Source organism: Miniopterus schreibersii, assembly GCF_964146895.1.
Source record: "Miniopterus schreibersii genome assembly, chromosome: 12".
Lineage (NCBI taxonomy): Eukaryota > Metazoa > Chordata > Mammalia > Chiroptera > Miniopteridae > Miniopterus > Miniopterus schreibersii.
In genome coordinates, this window is record NC_138112.1 from 53979764 (window position 1) to 53996976 (window position 17213).

Sequence of the window (17213 nt, forward strand, 5' to 3'; positions counted from 1 at the left end):
AGAAACAGGCTTAGGATCTAGAGATAAGGGATTCTGATTTTGTTTTGCCACCATGTGACTTATAATGCAACTTTGGAAAGTTGTCTTACCTCTCTGAGATTAATCTTCCTTATCTATGAACAGTGATCTTTAAGATCCCTTCCAATATTGATGTTCCAGACTGAATAATTATGACCCAGTCAAAAGTGCCTTAAAATATTCAAATAACCTCTAAAAAATATGGTTAGGTGACTCCTTTAGAACACCCAATAAGCATTTATTTCAAAGTACAAATGGATCTTCATTGTTTACAGATTCTGTACTTGTGAATTCGCCTACTCACTCAAATGCATTTCTAATCCCCAAATCAACACTTGCATTGATTTCACGGGTGTTCACGGATATGCACAATGTGGGGAGAACTTGAGTCACACAATGTATACATTCCCCGATGAGGTCAAATATGGCAAAATTCTGCCTTCTTGGTCCAGCTCTCATACTGTAAACAGCACCCTTTCTGCAGTCTATTCAGTGCCATATTTGCATATTTAAAAAAATATATATATCTTTATTGACTTCAGAGAGAGGAAAGGAGAGGGAGAGAGAGAGATAGAAACATCAATGATGAGAGAGTCATTGATCGAGCCCACAACCCGGGCACGTGCCCTGACCAGGGAATCGAACCCCGATCACCTGGATCCTAGGTTGATGCTCAACTGCTGAGCCACACCCAGCCGGGCTTATTTGCATATTTTACTTTTTGTTGGTGATTTTGCTGTTTAAAATGGCCCCCAAGAGTAGCGCCAATGTTCCTAATTCCGAGAAGCCTGTGACATGCCTTATGGAAAAAGTACATGTGTTAGGTAAGCTTGGTTCAGGCATGAGTTATAGTGCTGTGGGCCATGAGTTCAATGTTAATAAGTTAAAAATATGTACTAAATAAGGCATCTTTAAGCAGAAATGCACATAAACAAAGGCTATATATTGATTATATATTGACTGGTTGACGAAGATGTTGTAACCAGAGACTCACAGGAACCTAAAGCTGTATCTCCCCTGGGAGCTTACAAAGATTTCTTCTTTCTAAAAATCATCTTTAAATAAGTTCTTTAGTAAATGTATAATAGAATTTTATTTTTATACAGTGTTTCAGGTGCTCACCAAAGTATTTGATGAGATAATCATAATGTAAGGTACAGCTAAATGCTTAGTATTCCATAATTTCTTTTCTGTTAATAATGTTCCTCTCTGTTATTACTAAATTTATTTATTTGTCAACTTATTTCAACTTGAGTTGTATCCAAATAGTCCAGGATTTCATTTGATATAACTCTTCAAAAACATGATTTTACAGGGTCTATTCCTTCCTATCACTCAATAGAATATTTGCCTTCTGTGAGTTCGCATTAGCTTGCTCAATATTCTGTCTTTGGGAATGTAACAGCATGGTTTTGACAGCATATCTGAACATCTTAATACACTGGAGAACATGCCTAGGAAATGGGATACAGGTGTGGGAGCAATATAGTTTCAAAGAGTGTACTTGCTTTTCCAATAAAAAATTGAAATCCCGTGATCTGAACCATCTGTGACAATTTGATAAACATGTACAGAGAAGGGGTGAAAAAAAAGGTTGCTTTTGCTATTTCACTCCTTGCGGTAACAACAGATTGCTGGAAATATTACTTTTGAATTCTACAAATATTGAAACTCATTTCAAACCAATACAAGCAATGGGCTTTATAATAGCTGGAACTCCAAGTTAAATAGGAAGAAATAAACCCTATTTAACACAGAGCAATCTGCGTGTGGTAGAATAATGTATTAGGATATTAATTTGCATTTTATTTTCACTGCTGTAAATAGTTTACACCTCTTTGTCTAAAGAAGGTAGCAATGTTTTTGTCTTTGCGTTTCCCAGAAATAGGCAAAAAACAAGCATACCCAAAAGAACATTTCCAAAGAGGACATTTGCTTGCAAAAGTCTAGGCTCATAAGAGAATATGGAACTAGGTTGTTTGAGGAAAGAGATTTCGGGGTTGGAAGAGGTAATGAGTTAGCCTTTGGAGGAGAAAGGTTTTTGAGAGAGTTTTTACAGACATGGGGAAATAGAAGTCTGGAGAGTTCAGACACGATAATGATGTGCTGCTTCATAGTCTACAACCAGGGAGATGCAGGTCTCAGATGAGCACGCCTCCAAGGTGCGCCTGAGAAGGTCAGCAACTAGTCCTGCAGTTTTCAGCCTCAGCAAAGATCTAAATGCCCCTTTGACAAAGGCAGAGAAAGTGCATTTAACAGTGGTGACCAGTGTACAATGCAGACCAGAAGGCCATTCTTCAAATATTCTTCAAATATTGTGATTCTTATATGACCCTAGGCTCCCTGAAAAAACACAAATATCAATCTTTAATCAGGTGGGAGGAGTTTTGAGTACAATGATTGTTTAAAAGAGAAGCAAGATCATGTTTCTTGGACTGGATCATAGACAAAATTCATACCCATAGGTTAACTCATATAAGCTTCATAACAACACTGTGAGATTTGTACTTTTAAACCCGTTTTATAGATGCACAAAGAAAGACACAGAAAAGTCAAGTACCTTGCCTAACGTCACAGAGCTAGGAAGTAGCAGAACTGGGATTTGAACAGCCCGGCTAGACACTCTGCTGCTGAATACTCCACTCTAGTGCCTATCTTGTTATGTCAATGCCAGACCACTTAACTTTTTTAAAAGTGGTCTGCTATAAATAACATGCACAGGTTTTATCTCCTCTTAACTCCCTGAGAACTGGAATGGTTCTTATTTTTTATGTTTCCTACAGTGGATGACACTGACCCTGGAAAAAACATGCCATTCTTACACAAATATGTCAGAACCAAACTTGCTCATAAACCAGATCTGAATATATATATGTGTGCAAACAAGGACACACACATATACATGTAGTCTTTAAAACACAGATGGACAGTCAGGATTGTTCAAATTTGATGCAATAATTATCTATATTAAATTTCTCAAACAGTGTTGATCATGTACTAAAATACATTTCCATTAGAGAATGTGCTCATACTGTTCATTATCTGTTTTATTTCATGACAACATAGTATACCACAAAAAACAGTAATTAGATGCATTTTTAAAGCAGCTAGTACACTAACTCTAAACTTTATTTGGGTGGGTAGGTGGGAAGAGATTAACCAATGGACTTACATGCATATATGCACAACCCATGGACACAGACAATAGTGTGGGGAAGGCTGGGGTGGGGGTGGGGAAGAAGGGGTCAATGAAGGGAAGAAAGAAAACATCTGTAATACTCCCAACAATAAAGATAAATTTTAAAAATAAAATAAAATAAAATAAATAAAAGTAAAAAAACCCCAAAACTTTATTTTGAATGGCATTTCAGAACTATTTTGAGCAAGGAACATATGATTTTTAATGAGCATGCCATAGGTAATGGGGGGGGGATTCTGTTGTACACACTCAAATCCCCCTTCGGACCTGAAGAACTTAAGCCACACTCCCCACAAGAACAAACAAACAAAAAACACTGGGAGTACTGTCAGCTGAGACCTCACCAGAAATTATCCTTAGCTGGGGGAAGCTGCCTCAACCAGGGTTACACCTGTGTCCCCGAGGTACCCTGCGTCCAGTTACTGGTCAGCATGGAGATGTAAAAGACGGGCCTCCTTTTCACAACTTGGGAGCACTCTGGTGGCCACCATAACTCCAGAGCTCCCTGTGGCAGTCAGCTGGGGCTTTCCTTGAAACTGTATCAAGACCCAACTTCTCCCTCTGCCCAATCCGGTTTCCTTCCCTTTCCTTCTGCAAATGCTGGTCATGAGCGCCCTCCAAATAAACTTTGTTATGTTAACCTTCATGCCAGTGTCTGCTTCTTGTGGAAGCCAAGCTGGGGCACTGCATGCATCCAAATGGGTGCTACAGGCAAAACTGGCATCCGCCTTGTTTCCTCGTAGGCGTGCTCAGTGCATTTTCTTCCAGCCGAAGTACTTATGTAATTTAACCTAATGGAAGGAGATAAGCCATGTCCAAAGAGTCAAGAGGCTTATCTGGCCCTGCTGTGATTCCCACCATGAAAATGAGAAGATCCCCTTCTAGAGAGTCATTAGATCCTTCTGTGATCCGTTGATTGCAACTGTCGCTGCTCACATCCGGTGCTTATTAGGTGTCAGGCTCTGTGGCAAATGCTTTGCATGTGCCATTTCGTGTAGGCCTTATAGCAACTCTCTGAGGCGGACACTATTATCAACTCATTTTACAGGGAGGCTCACAGCAGTTAACTTTCTCAAAGTTACGTGGTAACACGGCTTTCTGTCTACAGCCTGATACTGCTACGTGGCCTCACCTAACTTCATAATGACAAAGAGCTGTAAGGAATTCAGTAATGCATTTAAATTACTTTCTATTTTATTCACCACAAAGCAGCACCTGGACTAACTTATAATATAGTAGTATATAAATGCTATCTTTATTCAGCCTACAGACAATTTTTGGAATGCATATGAAAACTTATTTGGAAAGCATTTGAAAACTTATTTCAAAAACTGTAGCTTCGTGGGGTCCCCTTCTCCTGACTCAATGGTAAGTGACTATTGCCCTAAAGAATTTATATTCCACTCCCACTCAGTGCTACTAATGTTTAAGGCTACAGATGCTCCCTCCGTACACCTGAAAAAAATATACATAAAATAGCAAAAGGCAAAAAAAGGGAATAAAGTTCAAAAGTGGTAAATGCTATCAACTTTGACACGCAGTGGCCCAAGGGAGGAAGTAGGGAATCTTAGTACGACTTGGTACAAACTTTTGTCCCCTGAGACACATCTTGGGGAAAGAAGGCAAGCACTCCAAGCCTTGAGATTTTCATTAATCCCTTTAATTTTCAGAGAACTGGAGTAAGTAGGAATGCGGGGAAAGAGTCACGGCAAATTCTTAAGAACAAGTGCCATGCTGCATGATTAGTGAGCGGGAGCAAAAAATGCCAGCAGGGGCACGATTTTCCAAGGCTGCATTTTGATATGAGTGAATTAACTAGAGATTTATTTTTTACCAGAAAAATAGGATACACCTCCAACCAGGTAAAATAAACCAAACCACAGTGCAGAATATTTGACATCTCAGAAGACAGAGTAAATCCTATGTGTTTTAGTTTTCTGTCCAAGCAAACGTCAGTGTCAGAGGCTGATGAGCTCTTCCTCTTGTTTTGCCTCTGCTCCTACTTCAAGGCAAAAAAAGAGGGAAAGAAAAAAAAAGAGACAAAAGAGAGAGAGGGTAAGGCAGAGGGAGAGGGAGAAGGGGAGGGGGAGGGGGAGGGGGAGGGAGAGGGGGGGAGGGGGAGGGGGAGGGAGGGGGAGAGAGAGGGGGGAGGGAGGGGGAGAGGGGAAGGGGGAGGGAGACGGAGAGAGGGAGGGAAGGAGGGAGAGAGGGAGAGGGAGAGGGGGAGGGAGGGAGAGAGAAGGAGAGGGAGAGGGGGAGGGAGGGAGAGAGAGGGGGGCATAAAGGCTAACAAAAGGCAGGCAGGCTTAGAACAGTGCTTGGAATCTATAAATTTCAATAAATGCCTGCCATTGATTTTTTTAAAAAGGAAATAATGTAAATATTACCAATTTTGACAAAACCAATATGACAGTATAATTAACCAACATTAGGATATGAGGGGAAAATGGAGGAGGGACAAATGTAAATCTGATTTTTTCCTATTTTTCATAGCAGGCAGGCATTCAGCACCATTGAAATTTGAAATCTAAAATTCAAAAAAGTGACTGGCACATCTTATTTTTTTCATGCTACTTTTACCTACCTTTAGGACAATATATTAGGAATTAATATATGTTTTGGAAAGAAATAATTATTGAATGCTCAACTAATTTCTGTTTATTTTCATTGAGTATAACAAAGTAATTTAACATATTTAATTTAAAATAGAATGTATTCCAGGATGCATTTTATGAAATCATTTCCATTCATCTGTCTACCTACTCATTCTTCTATCAACCTATCTGTCCATCTGTCTTTCTGTAGACACTAAAGAATATCTGCTATTATGTTCACTTAATGGGGATGGTGGTTATTTCTGGTTGATGAGATTATTTTCCCTCTGGTATCACTTGAGCTTTTAAATAATGATTATATATCATTTTAATAAAAATAATAAAGCTTTTCTTGTGTAGCAATTAGAAAAACACCACCAAAATGAGAAAAGGAAATAAAATAATTCATAACCAGGTGCGGTCATTTTTAAAACAAGAAAACCGATTTAAATCTAATTCCAGGCTTAGAAGCATTAAACAAAGAAAAAAGCAGTGTTCTCAGACTGCTTGATGAATTGTAGTATGGGCTCAGATGATACCCAAGTGAACAAAAATAGGCTTCAGTCTGAAGAATACTATCTGCAGACAAGATCAGCATCCAGCTCTGCTAAGAATCAAAGCTATTTTAATGTGTGCTTTTTATCAGAAATAGGAATAGCCTTGTCGTGATTAAATCAAGTGCAACATAGCCTAAAATAAGTACAAACAGAACCAGAGCATTGAGATCAGATCGCTCATTTTTTTGTATAGCAACATAACTATTCCAATTAGAAAGAAAAACCAGCAAGTATATTAGATTAAAAAGGTTAGAATTTCCTTGTACAGTGTTCTTTAGGTTTAAAAGCTGGAATTTGTTCCTGAGGTTAGCCCTTTATTATTCTTAAGCTGCAATTATTTACTTTATAATGACTTTTCCCAGTTTAGAGATGGGGAAATGAGGTTTGGTCCACTACCCCCATCACACAGTTATTCTACACCCACTATCTGGTTTGACTATCTTGTTGTACCTTGTGTCAGATGACAATATTTACTAAGAATAGCTCAGGTGAATAGGACATATATTTTAAGGTTACCCAACTTTTGTAATCCAAGAATATTTTCTTAAAGTTGTAGGAAGAACCCGAAAGCTTAGAATGAAATATATATATATATATATATATATACATATATACATATATATATATATTTTTTTTTAAAATATATCTTTATTGATTTCAGAGAGAGGAAAGGAGAGGGAGAGAGAGAGATAGCAACATCAATGATGAGAGAGTCATTGATCGAGCCTGCAACCCGGGCATGTGCCCTGACCGGGAATCGAACCCCGATCGCCTGGATCCCAGGTGGGCGCTCAACCGCTGAGCCACACCTGGCCGGGCTAGAATGAACTATATTGATAAAATAAAAAACAAACAAAAAAATCTATGAGTTGGGACTAACTGGTCTGCCATCACTCTGCCAGTCTCTGAAGCTCCTCGGCAGAACCCTAATAACAGTTTAAGAATCATTCACATGCTCTCTCTTCCCGAAAGCGGCCAGAGGTGACCTCTGAAAATGGTTCACTATCCACTTGACCCAGAAAACCCCACAAAATCATGCAAATCAAGAGGTTCAAGTCTTCGTGTTCACGTTAAGAACACTTGTGAAACTGCCCAGGCCATCAAGGGTATGCACATCCGAAAAGCCACCAAGTATCTGAAGGATGTCACTTTACAGAAGCAATGTGTGTCATTCCCTTGTTACAATGATAGAGTTGGTAGGTGTGCCCAGGCGAAAGAGTGGGGCTGGGCACAGGGTCGGTGGCCCAAAAAGAGTGCTGAATTTTGCTATACATGCTTAAAAATGCAGAGAGCAATGTTGAACTTAAGGGTTCAGATGTAGATTCTCTGGTCATTGAGCACATCCAGGTGAACAAAGCTCCCAAGATGCAACGTAGAACTTACAGGGTTCAAGGGCGGATTAACCCACACAGGAGCTCGCCCTGCCACACTGAGATGGTCCTACTGAAAAAGAGCAACTGTTCCTAAGCCACAAGAGGAGGCTGCCCGGAAGAAAAAGACATCCCAGAAGAAACCAAAGAAACAAGGCCCAGGAGTAAATTCAACATAAAATAAATACTAATAAAAGCAAAAGCAGGAAAAAAAAAAATCATTCACATAATCTGGTGTTGTTGTTATTGTTATTTATCTATCTGTTATGAGAGACAAAATATATAAATGAACAATAGTCAGACATTTAAAAAAAAAAAAAGAATTCTGATCCATAATAGGCAGCAACCAGCCCAGAAACCAACTCACTATACCCAGTAACCAGCCCAAGAAGCCAGCCTACTGTCTACAAGTTAGACTTACAGGAAATCAGACTATCTCTAGCAACCAGCTCCGAAAGCCAAACAATAACTCATGGAACCATCAGCCCCAAATGATCAACATTTGATTCATAATTGATAGCCTCCCTATTTTTTGTCACCATTTCCAGCTTAGGAGCCACCAAACAGACAGAGCCAAATATGCGCCCTTAACCAATCACATAGGGCACCTCACTTCTAGTGCACCCCTCCTCCAGCTTCCATATGCTGATAGCCTCCAGGGCACACCTGAAGCCTTCTGTTCTTTTCACTATAAAGCTAAATATTATGCATTGAACACGTATTACTTTTATATATTAAACTAGCATCAAGGAAAAACAATGGAAAATGAGTTTTATGACACAAATACCTTGTATTTAGATCGTTATTCTGTTCAATGAAGAGACTTCATATACAATGACAGGTCCCCCTTCTCCTGGGATAGGAAAGGGGAAGAGAGCTGGGCGGAAGCAAGTTAGCACAGAATGCTCTTGAGAGTTAGAAATGCAAAGAAAGGTTTAGTAATCCATGAAGCAAAGTATCACATCCAAAGTCATTTAATTTTGTCTTTACCATAAACGAATTCAAATACTCTGTCCTTTCCGTACCTTCTTACTGCAGTCATTTCTGCAATGGGTATATTTCAAAACTATTTGATTGCTATTTATTAATAAAGGGACATTCATTCTCCATCTACTTGTGTTGCTCATTAAGAACCCCATGAGCTGCAGACATTCGGCTGGGTACCAAAGCCTTCAGATACTCACAGCCTACCGGCTGGTTTCCTTTGCTCTCACCCAGGGCAGCACATCCCCTGGGATGCAGGTGGTCCCGCTGCCAAGTGCACTGAAACGGGCTGAATTAATCAAGTGTGACTGATCGCCTGAAGTGACAGGAGAGACACAGTAACCTTTTCCTCAGGGCAACTACATCATGTAATTACAGAGGAAACTGTATAGCTTTTGTTAGTTTAACTAGACACCTCTAATGACATCGGCCAAGCAAAGGGTATTATTATCTCCCATTTTAGAGATTTGAAAAACTGAGAATGATATCAGTTAAGTAGGTAATAGTTCCACGGTCATACGAAAGAATGAAGAGAAAATTTAGAAGTCAAGTCTGTTTACCCCTACACTCTGTGTAGGAAGCACTATAACAACATCTGATGGATTGGGTTATAGCCTATACAGGTATAGATAAGGTATTTCTAGCTGGTTTCAACTCATACATTTCTGGCGCTGCATATAGATGCTTCATTTGTCTTGGGTCTTTACCTTCTTGGGATTGTAATATTTGACTTGTACTTTCAGATTTTCAGAAAAATTCTCTTAAAGGGTGTCACAAAAGTATGTCTCACACAATCACCTTAAAATTCACCCCTTCTGCCTGGCCGGTGTGGCTTAGCGGTTGAGCATCAAACTGGGATCCAGGACATCACGGTTCGATTCCCGGTCAGCGCATATGCCCAGGTTGCGGGCTCGATCCCCACTGGGGGTCATGCAGGAGGCAGCCAATCAATGAATCTCTCAATCATTGATGTTTCTCTCTCTCTCTCTTCCTCTCCTTTCCTCTCTCTGAAATCAATAAAGATATAATAAATAAATAAAATTCACCCCTTCTCCCTCAACTAGATTTCTAAGACAAGTGGGTATTTAGTGCTTTGACTTTCTCCCAGTCTGTGGCAGGTGTCCTCTCAATCCAGGACAGCCTTCAGAAGGTTATAGGAGATCACTTTTCCTCACAAGTGTTGATCACAAGTGTTGATTTTCCTAAGAAGAAGCCTATTAGGTCCTTCACATAACTGAAATCCTCAATGGCCTGCCTCTTCCCCAAAGTCCTCATTTCTTAGTTGCCAAAGGAATGCAAAAGCAGGGCACACTGGGACCCTTGCTACATGTAAAAGGGAACGTCCATCTGTTCCATTTGGCAAGTGGTTACTGTCCAAATGCTTCACTTAAACTCTATTCCCTTTTCCCTATTTAAGTCTCACTGAATACCTAAGGCCTGTGCCCAAGTGGAGAGTCTGAGAGATAGAAGATTCCTTGCCTGAATCATTTTTTGTCCCTGGACCTAAGAATTCTCATCTGTAAAATTAGAGGAGATTAGACCATCTCTATTTCATAATTCCAAGGATTTCTCCCTAAGGAAGAGAACATTCAAGAAAAATAATTCACTCGCCCTCTGCAGCAGCACGGATGGACCTGGAGAACATTATGCTGCGGGAAACAAGCCAGTCAGAGAAACACAGGTATCACATGGGTTCGCTCGTATGTGGAATTTAATGAAGAAACTGAACTACCAAGCAAAATAGAGACAGGCTCATAGGCAGAGGGCAGGCAGACAGCTCTGGAGTGTGGGGCACGGGGGAGGGGCGAGGGGTAGAGCAAAAAAGAAAAAAGAGAGAGAGCTCACGGTCATAGACAACAGTGTGGTGATTGCGAGGAGGGGCTGGAGGTGGAGGAGGGCATAGAGGGGATAAATCGCAATGGAAAAAACCATTAAATTAAAATTAAATGAAATTGTAAAAAAGAAAAAGAATTCACATGCTCCACTATTAAGGGACATAGAAAAATTTAAATTATAATGTTTCTAAAATATAATAGCATATTTACATACGTACATAAAATCACTTATTTTTTCAAGCCTTATCTTAGAATAGAAAGTTAGTTTTCTTTAGTGAGAGTAGTGGCGCAGTGTGGTGAAGGAGGTGGGAGTCTTAAAGACTTGGACCTGATATCCAGCTCTGATATTCACTCTCTGCAATGCCGGGCACATCACTTCATCTCCCCTCCTTTACACATCTGCAAAATAGGAAAAATGATACCGAGTTTATAGGGCATTATGAAGATTCATGAGATAATATATATAAAGCATCTAGTAGAGTACACAATGGATATTAATATGGATCATAATGTCAGCAATAATATTAATATTGATGTGAGTTTATAAAACCTTTGAATACCATAATATTTTTTCTAAGACCACACGCTGTAGCTCAACTGTGCAAATTTGCAATATTTGCAAGGATCATTTGAGGCTGCACAATGGGGGGAGAGCGCGGACCTCCTAAAAGCTTTCCCATATCTCTCCTTCCCTGCCCATCCTCGAATTCAAAAAGGGAAATGAAGGCATTGAAATGTCAAAGGGAAAAATAATAGTTTCCCCCTCTTATCGGTTTACATGTGCAGCACTCTTTCAAAATTAAAGAGTAAGCATTCACTATATGCGTTTGATTTCTAATGACCTCGTGGCAGAAATAATGTTCTCTGCTCATGCAGAAAAACGTTCATCTTGACAAGATTATGCTCATCCTCCCAGATTGTAGTTTTATATTAACTCCTCATGGCTTCTAATAAAACAAGATTTTTTGGACTAGCTCCACATCATAAAATCTATTTCTAGGAGGAGTTTCATTAGCTGGTTGTGAGCAAAATATTCACTCTTTTACTCTTACTTTCACAGATTATTATTTGCTTCATGATTGATGAAACTATTAATGGTTATGGATTAAATCCCTTGCGAAGAACTGCTTTCACTGAGGTGCAGTTAGGAAAAGGAAACCACTCTAGGTCTCATAGACAGAGGAAGCTGATCTCAGAAACTGATTACCAGCTGATGAAAGAGCTTACAAACCAGGTAGGGAACAGTGAGGCAATCCACAGATTAGCAACAGTAGGAAGCCACTGCCCCTCCGAGGACTGGGGGAGCATTGGGAATAAGGGGATTGCAGGAGGCAGGCCCAACCACAGAGCCAGAACCACAGCAAGGGCTGCCTTGAGCTGGAACCCAGAGGAAATTCAGTTGCTTTCGGAGATGCTACCAGAAGCACTGGTGAGAAGCTCTCCTCTTCCTTCTACTTGCCAACCTCTCCCTAGTGTCTTCATTGGCCAAACCTACCATCCTAGGAAAATGAAGTTCTCTGAAAAACAGAGTAGAATAAAGAAAGGGCTGGGACAGATCTGAGAACAAAAAGGGACTTAGTTGATCAGCCCAAGAACTATATTTTAGTCAACGTTGTAAGCTCCTGTAGGACAGGAAGGGCATCTGGTTTCCCAGTATATACTGGCCACTGGCTCAGCACCACACACAAGATGTTTAATATTTATTGACTTAGTGAACCTGTGTGTAAGTTGGTGGTATCAGACACCTCATAGTCTCTAATCACACCCTCTTAGCAACCTCTGCCTCTGGAGTACTTCCTTGCCACTTGTTTTACCCCAACTCCCAGCTGTGGAAGCTGGAGTAAAACAATGTGTCTTGTTCCCCATCTCCCACTCAAGAGGAGCCTGTTGCATATCCATATATGCATAACCTAGAGATTAATGCTCCATGGGAGACTGCAACTGGCACATACATTTGTCTCTCTCCTTCCCACCAGTGGACTATCCTCAGGTGCTGTTGTTTATAAGCCTTCCCAGAAAAAAATGCCATGATGTCAAGCAGCAGTCAGTTGCCCTGGATACCAAAAGGAGGTGTCCTTGGTCACATACCCTTGTAATTGCACTCCCTCTTTATTCCCTCCTTCCCCACCCCCCTCTCTTCTGCTTCCCAGGAATAGCACTCCCTCATAAAGTACCTAAACTCTTGCAGTGGTAAAGCGGAGAAAAAGCAGAGTCAGAAGTCAAGAGTTACAGGTTCAAGTGTGAGCTCCACCTTGTACTAGCTGCATAACCTTTAGAAATTCTTCAGTCACTCAAGACGTAATTTTTACTTAGTTTCTCATGAACATTTATTGAACAGATGCTCTGAGTAATGGTACTAGGTGCTAGGATATAAATTTGAAAAGAACATGGTCTTGGCTCTCAAGGGCTTTATATATTAAGGAATGACAGAGATAAATAAATAATAATGTTCTCATCTGTAATGTAAAAAATGTCTATAGATCAACAAGTCAGTAATTCAAAATTCAGACTTGGGACATTTCATAAGTGTCCCAAATAAATTGTTACTCTCAAAGACCTGATACCTTCATCTTAAGCTGAATAATACATATATAATATCTTGTCATTACATAGGCCAATTCGAATCCTGAATACCAATTACCTCCCCAAATATATTTTTCCTATAATATTTAAAAATGAGAAAATTCCATGTAGTGTCTAAAGCAACTACACTTGGTAATCCATCTGAATGAAATAATCAGGGATGTATGCAAGGACACATGGACAAGGGTGCTTATAACAGCACTGTTGTAAATAAAAGACACTGGAAACAACATAAATGTCCAACCCAGGCTAAACAAATTATGTAACAGTCCTATGATAGAATACTAATGAATCTCTAAAATGCATATAGATTTTTACTTATGGCATAGAAAGAATCTTGGAGAGATTCTTAAATGAGAAAAGTTCACATTTTAAATAACAGGTAAAATATCCAATTTTTATAAACAAATTATATATATTCACACAAATCTAGAAGAAAATGTTAGAATTAATTATCTCTAGATGGTGGTTTATTTGTATAATTTTTCTAGTATAAAGATATTTTTGAGCATAAAGGCATAACAATTTTTAAATAAAGAAAATGAAATAACCACTCAGACACCACTACAAAGGAAGTAACAGATCATTATTTTTAATACCTTCTGTTAAGCTACTTTAAAATACCAGTGATATTAAATACTTACACCACGTAAAAGAAAATTAATAAACAAAGAGAAATACCCCTCTGTATCATTTTACATTAAGCTTCCATTTTTATGAGGTGTGCTTAAAGCTTGGAGCTCCTTACATTGGGATTCTCGCTGAATAGTAAATTAACTTTCAGTGACTTATAACCTGGGAGCAAACTAGTAGGATTGAGAATCCATTTTTAAATCCTAACTCCTCACCACCTAGCTGTATGAACTCGTATCTCAGTTTCTTCACATGAAAAATATGGGAATAAGACTTGGTAAATAGTTTGTGAAGCTGAAACGAGATAATGTCTGGTAATGGCGCACCATTGGGCCTGGCACAGACAGATTCTATCAACAAAGCCTAGTTCCTTTTCCTCTTCGACCGCTCCAAAGTCTACAAAGAAATAGTTAGAAATAAAAGGAGAGTATAGATTATTTATGTAAATTTATCCTACTTTCCTAGTTCCCTGGATCTTTTTAACATTTTGAAATATGAGGGGGAAATGAGTCAACCTATCAGTGGAAGGCTGAAATACCATTGTACCCACAAATATTGCAGTTTATACCCAAAGTTATTTCTGAGGGTCACAATTTAAAACAAATATTTGTTTTACCTTTTTACAAATTGGAGGAGATTCTTTATATATTTTTCATTTAGAGAAGGAAAATGCTATCTTTTAGAAGAGCAATTTTACTGTAATGTACTTTTTTGTGTCAGAAAATTCACTTTCAGAATTTTTCACATTCTGCTAAAGTGCTCAGTTAAATGGTTCTCAGTACACAATGATGCATCAAGTTCTATCAAGATGAATCTCTTAAGTATAAAAATTAAATCTCTTTCCTGTCATGTTCATATCATTAAACTATGTTGAACATTTTTTAAAAAATAAGGAAAAAATAGAACTATGTTTTTCAATAAAAGTTTAAAGTGCCCCAGAGAAATGAATTTGGTTTTGACATAACTTCGGATGAAAACTGACAATTTATCCAGAGAAAAATAAGCAATTGGATGAACGTCAGAATAGACACTGATACGAACACAGATACAGATGTATTCCAAATGTGTTATCTCAGGGAGTCTTCAAGAATATTTTCCTTTTGATGGGGCCAATCTGACTCTACCCTGCATTTGATGGGGCCAATCTGACTCGACTCTCCTCTTCTTCAGAAGGTGCCTTGGTGCCTTCCTTAGAGCAACAGAACAGCTCTTCGTCATGGCCTAGAGGCAGTCATGGGTAAGCTTCAACCCCTGGTTGGAGGCCAATGTACGGAGGTCCAGGAGGTGGGGACGAGAGGTATTAATAATGGCAAAAGCGAAACAAAAATTTTGACAATCTTGAGTCAATCCATCCTATTCCTTTCCAGAAACACAGGGCAGCTAAAGAACCTGGTCCAGGGTCTCTTTCTGAAGCCCAGAGTGGACTGCACCTGGGCTAATAAATAGCAACGCCAACTGAATGGGGCCCGGCGCCAGGCTTGTAACTCATGAATATCCCAGGGTCCTTGCAGAGGGGCCTCTAGGGGAAATGTATTACCGGTTAAGAGAAACAGAATTGGGGATGGTATTGGGTCATGGTCCCTTGAGGCTATATATTTTTTTCTTGGCATTTAGGAGAATCACACTTTTTTTTTTTAAACTTTAACACTTTAAAAAATACATCTTTTTTGATTTCAGAAAGAGAAAGGGAGAAGGAGAGCGAGAAACATCAATGATGAGAGAGTCATTGATCGGCTGCCTCCTGCAGGCCCCCAACTGGGGATCGAGCCCGCAACCCGGGCATGTGCCCTGACCGAGAACTGAACAGTGATCTGCGCCACGCCAGCCAGGTGAGAATCACACATTTTTAAAGTGAGCTTCATATTTCCTCATTTTTCTTGTCTCAGGGTTATTTTGGAATGACCGAGCTCCCAATCATCGGTCTCATCTCTATTTTCAATCAGGAGTTCCAAAGCATTTCAGGAAGTAAATTCAATTATTTAGATGTCTGTCAAATCGCAAGGTACTGACAGGGAAGCTATAAAAGAGTTAAACCTCTTTCACTTCCCCAGCAGGTCAGCATTTGTATGTTTTCTGACCTGGAGAAAACCAAAAGCAAGTTTAAAAGCAAGAATGGAAGAAAGAGAGTGACAGTATTGGCTCCGGGGCACAGTTATCTATCACACAAAGCAAGCTGTGAGCGCAGGAGAACTGAGGGGCGAGGAGCAGAGTGAGCAGGAATATGAGTGAGAATGCTGATGAAATAACAGCTTATGGTCACCTCCGAAGAGCAGAAGGCAAAGCCGGTTCAGCTCCACATGAGAACAGACAAGTGTGTTTTCAAAGGTGAGTGAGGGCTCAGAAATGGCAATGACCGGGCTTAATGACAGCAGTAATACCAGACCACACTGGGTCATTCAGAAAAACCTATCACAAGCAAGGAAGACAGGGCAGGTACAGAGGCCTGGAATTCATGCAGGATGAAAAAAGAAAACAGCTCCTCATCTCAGCTGGCCTCAGTTTCTTCATCTGTAAAATGGAAATAATAATAATACCTATATCATAAAGGTTTTAAAACATTGAGATAGAGTTTGCTGTAGTTTATTAAGCATTAAATGGGATAACACGAGAAGCAATTAGGCAAGATTCCTGCACACAGTAGACACTTGCTATTCCCCAATAATATTATTCTGAATATCACATTTGCCAAAGTTATATGTGAAACTCTTTACTCAGAGCAGTCACTTGAATCAGTCAGAAGAGTAATCCACACATGCATTAAACCACAAGTAACTAGGGTAGCAGTGACTGAACAGAATGCGCCTTAATAAAAATTTCATTCAACTTTGTGGTGGTGTTGGTTTCTAAATTTTTTTTTCAGCTTCTTCAGGAAACGAGCTCATTTTACATTTCTTGTGTGTCTTCCAGAAGTACTGAAGGCTGGCTTCAGAGATGTCACTCTATTTCACGACGTGATGCAAACTGCTGGAAAAAAACATCGTCTCATCCAGGCAATTTTCTTCTTTAGAAAGAGGCAGCAGGGCATAGTGTGTTTCTCTGAGCTTTTCAAGTTGTAGTGGAGAATAAAGGCAAATTTTAAAAAACACACGTTTCTCTCTATGCATCAACTTTCTCACCCTCCTGAAGAATTAGCCCCGCCACTTGCTAATCGTGTGACCTTCCACAATCTACTTAGTCATTACGTGGCAGGGACGGCTGCTGCCCAGCAGATTTATCCTGTTCTTCCATACAGCTGAGCTGCCGTCAGGAAGCAGCTGCCTAGCCAGCAAGTGCATTCCCCAGCCCTTATTAAATCTAGAAAGGGCTACGGGAGTGAGTTCTGGCCAAGAGAATGTGGGTAGGAGCGATAGATGTCGCTCCCTATCCTGGCCCATAAAATCACCCTCTTTGCTGTCTCTTGCCCTGTCTCTGACAGAATATTGATGCCCAGGGCCACATGG

The 17213-nt window shown here is 39.8% G+C and overlaps 1 long non-coding RNA gene and 1 pseudogene across 2 annotated transcripts in view; one reads left to right on the forward strand and one right to left on the reverse strand.

The window, feature by feature from the left end:
- Positions 1 to 17213, reverse strand: part of LOC308565926 — an 86094-nt gene that overhangs the window by 22812 nt on the left and 46069 nt on the right. The window contains exon 2 of the long non-coding RNA XR_014000088.1: positions 10776 to 10956. This is a non-coding gene — a long non-coding RNA (uncharacterized lncRNA). The remainder of the gene's footprint in view (positions 1 to 10775; positions 10957 to 17213) is intronic.
- LOC308564912 (large ribosomal subunit protein uL22 pseudogene) lies at positions 7363 to 7917 on the forward strand (annotated as a pseudogene). Its single transcript has one exon. The product of its transcript is annotated as a large ribosomal subunit protein uL22 pseudogene (transcript).